Consider the following 11,266-nt stretch of genomic DNA (forward strand, 5'->3'; position numbering starts at 1 on the left):
TCAGCATCAATTAGGAATTTGTTAGAAATGCAAAATTTCAGGCCCCACCCTGGACCTACTAATTCAGAAACTGCCTATTAATATGCCTTCCCAGTAATCCTGGTGCAAGTTAATGATTGAGAAGCACTGTCATAGAAAAACTGAGGTTCCAGGTTTTCATTCCTTCATCAAGTATTTAAAGCACCTAGTAGAGGCCAAGCACATAGTAGTTTGGGGAGAGTGATTTTGGTATTTTTCTGATCAATTGATTGGTCTGGGCGTAAAGGAAGATTCAAACAAGAGCCTAGGTATGAGGAATTTGAACTTAATGTTTTAAGAACCAATGGCTTACAAGGAGACATCAAGAAACAGTCCAAGGCAAACACTAAGGATGGAGTTCCCATTGGCAATCATATAGCTTCCTGGAGACACTGGTGCCTACTGGGATGAGAGGGGATGACACTGTGGGGAATGCAGACTTTCTCAACTATAGGGCATATTTTAAAAAGTAGAATTTTAAGCTAAGAGGGAGATATCCTCATCCCAGAACTCAAGAGATAAGAGGTATCATAATATCAATAAAATGTTTTCAGCTGTATAAACCAGGCTAGTCATCTATTTCCTCTTACCTTGCTCCAGGATCATACAAGTCCAGAACTATTAAGTTTTGTCTTGGTTCTGTTAGCAATAATATATGTGAAAAGTGAGATTAACACTGTCTTCTTCATAGGGTTGTCAAAGTCAGATAGAAAAGGGTCTGACTTGTAAAGTTGTGGCAGACACTGCCGATTACTGATTGATGTTGATTTTCTCTTCTTCTTTTTAAACAATGGGACTTCAGTGGTTAGAGGGGCACACCTCACCTCACCTAAAACCGCATTATGTCTACATTGTGGTAGGTGTAACCGTGTTCATGAGGTCTGGACATAAATTGTGGCACTTCTGGTCATACTACTAAGAGAAAGAAGTGAGCCTGGATTGCTCTTGCCTTTACTCCTCCCCCTGGATGGAAACTGACAAAAACAGCCGCAGATACTTTAGACCCAGAGATGGAAGCTGGGTTTTGTGTGCTGCAGAACCTCCTTACCTCCCCTAGCCTGCTCCCTTCATTGGACTGTTCAGTGAGAGAAGCACGAATTCCTGTGTTGTTTAAGCCTTTGTGTTTTTAATTTTATTGCAACAATTTAGGCTGTACCCTACTTCAGCATCACCAGGGACTCCCGTTAATATGTAGTTTGCAGTTCAGTATGTCTGGGGTGGGGCCAAAGATTATGCATTTCTAATAAGTTCCTAAGTGGTGTTGATGGTGCTTGTCTGTGGACTATACTTTGAGTAGCATGACCTTGAATAACGCACTTGGCATTTAATTTTCCTTTTCTCTTTGTCTTACTTCAGGCTACTATAATAAAGTACCATAGACCGGGTGGCTTATAAACAACAGAAGTTAGTTTCTCATAGTTGCGGAGGCTGGAAGTCCCACACCAAGTTTCTAGCAAGCTTTGGTTCTGGTGAGGGTCTTCTTCCTGGTTCCAGACTGTTGACTTCTCACTGTATCCTCTCCGGATGGAAAGAAAGTGAGAGGTAGTTCTCTGACCTCTTCTTATAAGGGCACTAATCTTATTCATGAGGATTTTACCCTCCTAAAGGCCTCACCTCCAAATACTGTGTATTGGGGATTGGATTTCAACTTTGAATATTTGGGGGAGGGGGACATTCAGTCCAAATCACTCTCCTTTCTGAGGTCTTATCAAGTAGGTGGCTCTTTTACATTTCAATTAAAATGTCACCAAGTTGTCCTCATAATGTAAAGAGAGATCGCCATAAACCAAGAAACGTTGTATTACTGGGTCCTAATTTCCTATAACTAGTTAGTGTTCTGTGCTAGTGAACTGGCCTACATAGTAATACATATTCCATAACTTACTATAAAACTATAATATAGCTTCATGATAACATTGTATTCAAATTTTGCTTAGCCAAAGCTCACATGTGGGCTTGAGGTCAAAAGAGGGAATGGTGGATCATCACTTCTCCCCTACCCCCACCCCTGAGAGCAGCTCACAGCATGCTCTTTGCTAGTGTTGGATCTCTGGCATGATCATATGTGAGAAAGCACAAATAGGTGGTCTTATTGGACCTCCTCCCAAAGAAGAAGGATTTCCTTGCTCTTCCTCATGCCTCCCTCCCACTCCAGCCATGTAGCTTGGTGCCCCAGCAGTGTTTTGATCTTATCTGAACAGACCTTAAACTGGTTTTGGATTTGCCATCCCTGACCACAAGACTTCTGCCCAAAGCGTCATTCGTGGAGAGACAGAATGACTTATTTATTATCATAGATTTCTGTACAATATTGCTTTTGACCAAGAACTGATTTTATAATCAGTTAGATCTGCTTATGGAATTCACCGGCTATGGTAACATGTTTCCCAATACTTAAAACAGATAACTTTATAAAATAGTGGAATAGCTTTTATTAAGGCTCAGTTATGGCACCAGCTGGATGGTGACATCTTTTAGGACTGGGAAAATATCCTGGAATCGTGGCTTTGAGATACAGGGATGGAAATAGGAATGTCCTCTCTCACTGTTACATTTAATTATCCACTAGTAAAATTTTTGCTTCCTATCCTTATAACCTTGGGTTCTTTTTTCATTGTCTTAAATTCCAAGAGAGAACATAGCAATGGTTCTATTAAAATGGGAGCTAGGACTACTATCTGAACTCATAGTAGTGATCCAGTATTCAAAGAAGGGGGTTATTTTATTGAGTGGGATGTTTGGTTGACCTATGAAGGGGAAATCAGGTCGCTAGTCCACATCAGGGCAGATAGGAGTATATATAGATTGCATATATTCCACTAGGGCACTTCTTAATACTTTCATGTTCTGGGATAAAAGGTAATGCATAAATGTAATATCACAATGCAGGCTGAAGGGCTAATGGCCCAAGAATGAAGGTTGGAGTCACTCCACCTGCAAAGGAACCGTGACCAGCTGGCATGGTTCGGAACCAGTGTGAGTCAAGTGAGGCACCCACCGTACAACTCAAGGGAGCACCACAAAATTCAGGAATACAGATAAACCATAATTTAATCCAATATTTAAGAAAAAAAGTCCAAATTACTATAAGAAGTCCATGATGAAAAAAAAAAATCAACATTTTAAATAAAGATAGGATCTGACCCTAACCTTGCCGAACTCATCTCACTGACAGCACCCTGCCAGTTCTCATGCAGAGTCGTGCTGGGTTGTTCTATTGCCATCTTGCATAAGCTGGGAATTATGCTTTCTGTATCCCTTTCCCTGTAGGATGTCAGGTAAGAGTTGGTCAGGAAGGATTTGATTAAGATTTGGGAGGCAGAAGTGAAGCATGAACCATTATTTCCGGAAGGTATTTGCTCTCAGGACAGATGAAGAAGGAGCTGGTGGCTTGTAGCTTGTTTCTTTCTTCTCCTCCTCCAGCAGCCCTTCTTTCTGTCTACAGCCCTAAGTGTGACACCTGACGTTCACCCTTAGAGCTGCAGAAATCTGTCTACCCAGAAGCACTTCCTATAGACCTCTCAGTGAGCTTCCTTTTCTCAAAATGAGCACGGAGCTTTAGGAGGACTAGTTAGTGCCTTTCTTTTTGAAACTGGAACTCTATCTTCCAAACCTTTGTTTTCCCAGCAACACCCTCAATTACATAAGGTCTTATTATTTTAATAATTCCCTTATTCCTTTGCATTGAAAGTGACTCTGCTTATCTGTCTAAACACTGACGGATAACATGTGATTTTCTCAGAAGTACCACAAGTCCAAAGTTCATTCTCTGAAAAACTTGGAGCCAGACATGTTCTGGCATTCAGATTGGTTTGCCTTTTAGAAAGACAGTATGGTACATGCATCATGTGATATTTAACAGCTTTATAGTGGCATGTAGAAAAGTACCTCAAATTCGAACTCAGTCATCTATGAACCTCTCCATGTCTCAGTTTCCGTATCGGTAAAATTGAGATGGTAGTACCTTCCTCTAAAGTGTTACTATGAATCTCTTGCTTATACAATGCTTTCAAAGCATTTAGCACAGTGCCTGCCTGTATTTAGTACTTAGTATGTCATAGCTGTGATTATTATTTTGCTGTATCCCTATCTAATTAGACCCTTATCTAATGGAGTCCTACTTTATGGTAAATGCTGAAAACATTCAGAAGATACCAGTTTTATGTAGCTTGATATTTTTAAGAGGAATTCTGATTTGGGGTATAAAAATCTAGAGAAATTCATAAATGTTGCATGAAAAACTCCTTGCTCTGCTCCTTTTCTGGGTGGGTCCCAGTCTCTTGGGCATTCTTAAGGATTAAGAAAACAATCTAAGAATTCTAGATTGCACCAACCCAAAGCAAACTCAAATAGACAACCTGGAGAGTAAGACCCTAACTTCCCAAGTATTACTGAACACCCTCAGTGAGATGAATTTAATTTGTGGATAAGCCAATAAATGAGGCAAAGAAACCTTGGTTCCTGTACTTGGGGAATTTATAGTCTAATACTGGCATAACAAGTATGTTGCATTGGACCAAAGTGTCTACTCTAAATGCTTTATTAAGAAGGCTTCTAAAGCAGAGTTCAGAGTCAATAAAAACAATTCTGTGATGAATTAGCAATGCCAGCCAAAAATGAACATAGAAATGGGAGTGGCAGCAAGGATGACTCATACTTGCTGTTATCCATCTAATCTCTAAGATTCAGTGACCTCACTACACATTTCTAAAGATTAGCCACTCAATTCTCTATAACACTGGATTGAGAAAAATAGAAGAACAAACCATGTCAGCAAGCAAGGTTTTTTTACCTTTATAATAATAGTTAAGTATATCAGCTATTGATAAACATATGTTAGCATTTACCTATTCATTCTGTTGGGGGAAAACTGGATAATTCTTAAGTGTTTTGCCCTCCAGGCTTACATTAAAAGTTAATTATCACCACGTGGGACAGGCCTCCAGAGGCCATGGCAGCCTTGAACTAATATCAGCAAAATGTGCATCTCACATTAGCTCCTGAGTTGCTTACCTCTCACATTAGAATGCTTTCTCCTTGAGTGAATGCTTGCGAGTTAAAACCACATCACTTTCTGAGTAGTGAGTTGAAGAAGGACAACTTCTAGCTGAAGAAGGGCCCTGCATTATGTAGTTAAGGACAAGGGCACCACAAGAGAGATTGGGCATCAGATATAAATGTAGAGCTGTAATTAGCTACACTGGATAATCCAAAATTGTGTGTGTGTGTGTGTGTGTGTGTGTGTGTATCTCTGTCTGTCTCTCTCTTATAAATATATTTCTTCATATTGGTTCTCTATGCACACTTGCCATGTGTACTGTGAGTACTATGGTCTAAGTGTAGCTGTCAGGAACACAGTTTAAGTAGAGATGCAAAAAAAGATGCTTTATTAGGCCCTGGATCACTCTTGTCCCTAAATCCCTCTTTGACTTGCTTGCAAAAGACCCTTGATTTTTACTATCAAATATTAATTTCTCAATCCATGAAATGGAAGTAGCCTGTGCATGGACCAATGATGGGCGTATTTCAAGACCAATTCTAGTTTATGCATCTGAGGTCAACAATTAAATTTAAAATAGAGAAGACCAAAGTTGGGACTGCTTTGGAGCCTACCAAAACCACAACATACCATCCACTGTTACTGTACATACACATGGGTCTCATTGATTCATCATTTATTTAGATTTCAGGTTATTTTTTGATGTGTTTTTTTTCCCCCCAATTTGACTATAAATCCTTTGAGGGCAGGAACTTTTTCTTCATAGATCTATAGTAGTGCACAGGGTAGTATTTTATATTTGGGATATTGCAGAGAATGTTGTCTCCTATAATCCCTGGAAACTCATTTAGTAATCTGGAACTCTATGGATTATGCAGTTGCTCTCCTGAGAGTCTATGTTTTCCTACACTGGCTGCTGGTTGAGATTCTTTGAGATATCTGCATCTTCTTTGTATGGGCCAATGGTTATAATCTCTGTAAAAATAAAACTACTGACAGAGAACAATCAGATGATCACTAGAGGGGAGGTAAGTGGGGAGATGGGTGCAAGAGGTGAAGGAGATTAAAAATATACTATCTTGATGACAATATATGGAACTGTGGAATCACTATATTGTATACCCGAAACTAACATAACAGTGTATGTTAACTACCCAGGAATTAAAATTTTAAAAAAGGGGAGGAACAATATGGGACTGCAAACACTTTATTTATTTATTTATTTTTAAAGATTTTATTTATTTGACAGAGAGAGACACAGCGAGAGAGGGAACACAAGCAGGGGGAGTGGGAGAGGGAGAAGCAGGCTTCCCGCAGAGCAGGGGGCCCGATGCGGGGCTCAATCCCAGCACCCTGGGATCATGACCTGAGCTGAAGGCAGACGCTTAACGATTGAGCCACCCAGGTGCCCCTTTATTTATTTTTTTAAAATTTTTTTAGTAAATCTGAAAAATTTATTTTATTTTTTAAGCATTTTTTAATTTAAATTCAATTAATTAACATGTAACGTATTATTGGTTTCAGAGGTACAGGCCTGTGATTCATCAGTCTTACATAATATCCAGTGCTCATTACATCACAAGCCCTCCTTTAATGTCCATCACCCAGTTACCCCATCCCTCCACCCACGTCCCCTCCAGCAGCCCTCAGTTTGTTTCCTATGATTAAGAGTCTCCTTATGGTTTGTCTCCCTCTCTGGTTTTGTCTTGTTTTATTTTTTCCTCTCTTCCCCCATGATTCTCTGTTTTGTTTCTTAAAATCCACATATCAGTGAGATCATATGATAATTGTCTTTCTCTGATTGACTTATTTCACTTAGTATAATACAGTCTAGTTCCATCCACATCATTGCAAATGGCAAAATTTCATTTTTTTTGATGGCTGCATAATATTCCATTGTGTGTGTGTGTGTGTGTGTGTGTGTGTGTGTGTGTGTGTTTGTATGCGTGTGTATCACATCTTCTTTATCCATTCATCTGTCAATGGACATCTGGGCTCTTCCCATAGTTTGGCTATTGTGGACATTGCTGTTACAAGCACTGGGGTGCAGGTGCCCCTTCGGATTACTACATTTGTATGCAGTAATTGGGGTAAATACCCAGTAATGCAATTGCTGGGTCATAGGGTAGCTCTATTTTCAACTCTTTGAGGGACTTCCATACTGTTTTCCAGAGAGGCTGCACCAGCTTGCATTCCCACCAACAGTGTGGGAGGGTTCCCCTTTCTCTGCATCCTCCCTAACATCTGTCATTTCCTGACTTGTTAATTTTAGCCATTCTGACTGGTGTGAGGTGGTATTGCATTGTGGGCAAACACTTTATTTTGCCAAGTGAGAACTTTCAAAAAAAATCATCTATTTTGGAAAAGGATACTTTAATATTAAAAAAGAATGACAATGAATAAATTTGGCTTTATGCAAAAAAAAAAAATAACACTACTGAAATGCATTTATAAAAGGTTGTCTTTGTTTTTGAACTAAAAGAGAGGTCTACCTGGGTTGAAAATATTAGTAACAGTCTTCCGCTAGTGAAGTAAGTTTTCATACTAAAGTTTATACTTTAATATAAAGCAACTTGAATTTATATGCTCATGAACCAAAGATACAGAATAATATAATACAACTTAATAATTAAGGAGAATGGGACCTAATTACCATCATTTTCACCCTATAAAGAATATGTAATGTCCATACTTCTGTTTTCACTTACAGCTCCTTTGAATTTACTTAAACCTTTATAAGCATAATATTTAATGAATGCATGTGTTAAATGATACTTATTAAGTCTGTACAAACATTCTATGAATGGTTCAGTATTTTTTTTGTCTTAAATTTTATGTGAGTTGGGGACCAGGGATCATACCTGTTTAATTCACTAGGTTCATTATCTGTTTAATGAACATACCCGGGATCATACCTGTTTAATTCACTAGGTTCATTATCAAGTGTATGGAGGGCCTTGATAAATGTTTTGATGAAGATGCTACATTCCCAGAATGAGGGAACACGACCATTAAGGCATTTCAAAGGGAGACATTGGATAACTGTAGTGGAGAAAGATGGTAATGATGGCTATATGTGTAGGAGAATAAAATGAGATATGAGAAAACAAAGAGGATAAGAAAATAACTCATACAAGGAATTGAATTGGACCAGTAAACATCTGAAAATCTACTACTCTCATCAATGTCAAAAATTCCGAAGTGAACAGGTGATCTGAGCATGCTGCTGACATCCATCTTCACACCCTCTTGGTCTATAAAATACTTCTTTAGCTTCCTTGAACAAAGACACCACAGTGGGCTACACAAGGTGTAGCAAAGGAAAGGAAAGCTGTTCCGTCTCCTCTGTATGCATTAGTCATTTTCTTCCTCTGAGTCTGTGTCTTAATTGCCTTGCCTGTCTTATTAGATTGAAAACCCACTGGGTTGGGACCATCGCTACTAAGGTGTGCAACACTGAGCTTGGCAGGTGATCAGCACTCAATAAATGTCTATTGCTACCATAAACCAATGTATAAATCTCAGAAATAGGCATAATAATGGACCTGACAGATTAATGCCCAGGGCTATTTTTGTACAGCAGCATGGGCTAACCAAATCAAAATCTGACATCTCAGATTCAATTCTTCTCTGTTTTGCATGTAATTCTCAGCCTTTCACATTTTTGTCCTGTGACAGACAGGAAGAAATGAGTCAACTTTTCAACATAATTGAATTAAGAAGCATTCTTCCCTCCCCACCTTTTTTTGTTTGTTTGTTTCTCAAATGCTATTGACCCATTATGTAGATGGCATTGCTTTTTAAAATTATTGATAGAGTGGTTCCAAATGCTACAGCAGATGTTTTATATGGCATTTATACTCAATATTTCAAGTCCTCTTCTTTGTGGGGATTTTCTCCAGAAGCAAGAAACTACTTAAGGAAACCATGTAACTGATACTCTAATGCATTCTCTGAGGTGACTAAGAAAGAGTTATTATCAGTTTTTCTCTTTGGATAACAAAATGAACATGTGAAGAAATTGAGTGACTTAAGCAAGATCCCCCAGAGAAGCAGTAGTGACACTCTGAGTAGAATTCCCCTGAAATAAGAGATCTTCACAGGAAAAATAGGGCTGTTTCTGGGGGTCATTGAAGCTTTTTACAATCATAACAAAATAGAACAAGCTTCAAATTCCACTTTTTCCTTACATGAACTAGCAGCTTTGTCTACCTGTGAGATAAGACTTTTTTCCCCCATCTTTGTGAACTCCACTGTAGCTGCAATCTACTATTAGTTTCCTTTTCTTAGTTGGATATTTTTATATTTCTATTCTTGGCCAATGTGTAAAAAGTCATCCAAATTAGATCATTCAAATACATAATATGATCATGAAATTATTTAAAAATTGCAATAAATTCTTTAATCACCATAACTTCTTTCTGTGGCAAGATGATCATAAGTAAAAAAAAAAATCAATTAAATAATCTGTACTCAGATCTAGTCTTTTTGAAGATAAGTATGAAAATAAAGCCAGGGTTGACCATATGACCCATCAAGGTTAATAAGAGAAAGCTGGGTATTGAGGGTAGGGACTGAATGCATAATTAGATCCTACACTGACATAAAAGGAAGAGTCTAGGGTTCAAATTTACACTACATAAACCAAGAGGGATAAAAGAGGCAATTGTTTATGTAACTTAGAGACAAAAAATGCCATTGTCTCTATTGTTAAGATATTTCAGGTGTTTCTAGAATATTGCCAGCAAATATACCCACCCATATAGAACACTCTGCTAAACACTTGAAATTCTTTGGGTAGAATAGCAAAGGCAAGGAAAATATTTTCATGTAAATATTATTTTACAAAATATATTTGCATAAAAATAAAATTTTGATTCATCACTTATTTTTTCATGGATTTTCCCAGATGAAAGTCTTAAACTAGCAGTATCTTTAAATGAGAGTTCCTGAGTTGTGCCATGCCATCAAAAAGACTTGAGTTCTCTTCCAAATTATGCCACTCCTTAACTATGTGGCTTAGACAAAGCACACTTAGCTCTTTGTAAGTTTTGGTGTCCTCCTATATAAAATCAAGTAACAAAGGTACTATGAGGTTTGTTATGAGTATTAAATGAAATATGGAAAAGTGACTTAGTTCCATAGTAGAACATACAGGCAACCAATAGGATATTATTATTGTTACAACTAACCTTTACTTGTGCAGGCAAAATTTTATAAAGGGAGATGGTGAAATTGGTGCAAAAAAAGACTGGTAAAAAGAAGAGGTACAAATGATGGGAAAATAATGAATCTGGTAGTGGTCAGTCAGAGTTCCTGTGTGATGTCACTCCTTGGTTTTGTCACTCTTTTTCCCTTTTCCTGATCAAGTCCTGGTTCTGTCAGTAGCTAACTGCCTGCCCTTTTTTGGCCTGTGACCTTCAATAGGTTACTTTAGGCACATTTTTACTTTTTGAAATTATGTAAATGAATCCAATGTTGTTTCTGGTTCTGGAATTTTAATTTGAGTATGTTGTCCTCTTTGTAATCATTCTGAAATTCAGTTATGAGAAGATTATCTGCTGCTTACTAATCTGAGCAGACTGTGGTGTACACTGAGTTCAAAAGACCCTCCAGCCTCCTTTTTTTTTGCTTCCTCTCCCTCCCTTGCTTCCACGTATTCTGGTGTCCAGGCACACCATTACATCATGATGGTTTTATGTTAGGTCTTTACACATGTTTTTTGATCAATCTGGTAGTTCCTTGGGTCTTTCAAGAATTCTACTTTTCTGCTAAAGCCTTACTAATCCAGTGAAATGAAATAAGTTGTTATTCCTCACTTCTTACCACCACTAGGCCTTTTACAGAGCCCTATTGTTGCATTAATCATACCGTATTGTAATTATATGTTAGCTTACTTATTTACTATGATATGACCTACGTAAAGAACCTGAGTTGTAAGGGTTAAGAAGAGAGAAATGTTAAATGAAAAATGCCCACAAATCAATTGATATCTGCTTGCCATTAATTCCTACTCAATAAATGTTTGATGACTTAATTACACAGTTGACCTTTGAACAAGTTGGGTTTGAACTACAAGGGTCTGCTTATATGCAGATTGTTTTCATAAATACTATACAGTACTGTAAATGAATTTTCTCTTCCTTATGATGTTCTTAATAACATTTTTTTCTCTAGTTTTCTCCATTGTAAGAATACACTATATAATACATATAACATCCAAAATATGTGTTAATGTGTTATGTTATC

Source organism: Phoca vitulina, unplaced genomic scaffold, assembly GCF_004348235.1.
Source record: "Phoca vitulina isolate PV1807 unplaced genomic scaffold, GSC_HSeal_1.0 scaffold11, whole genome shotgun sequence".
NCBI classification, from domain to species: domain Eukaryota; kingdom Metazoa; phylum Chordata; class Mammalia; order Carnivora; family Phocidae; genus Phoca; species Phoca vitulina.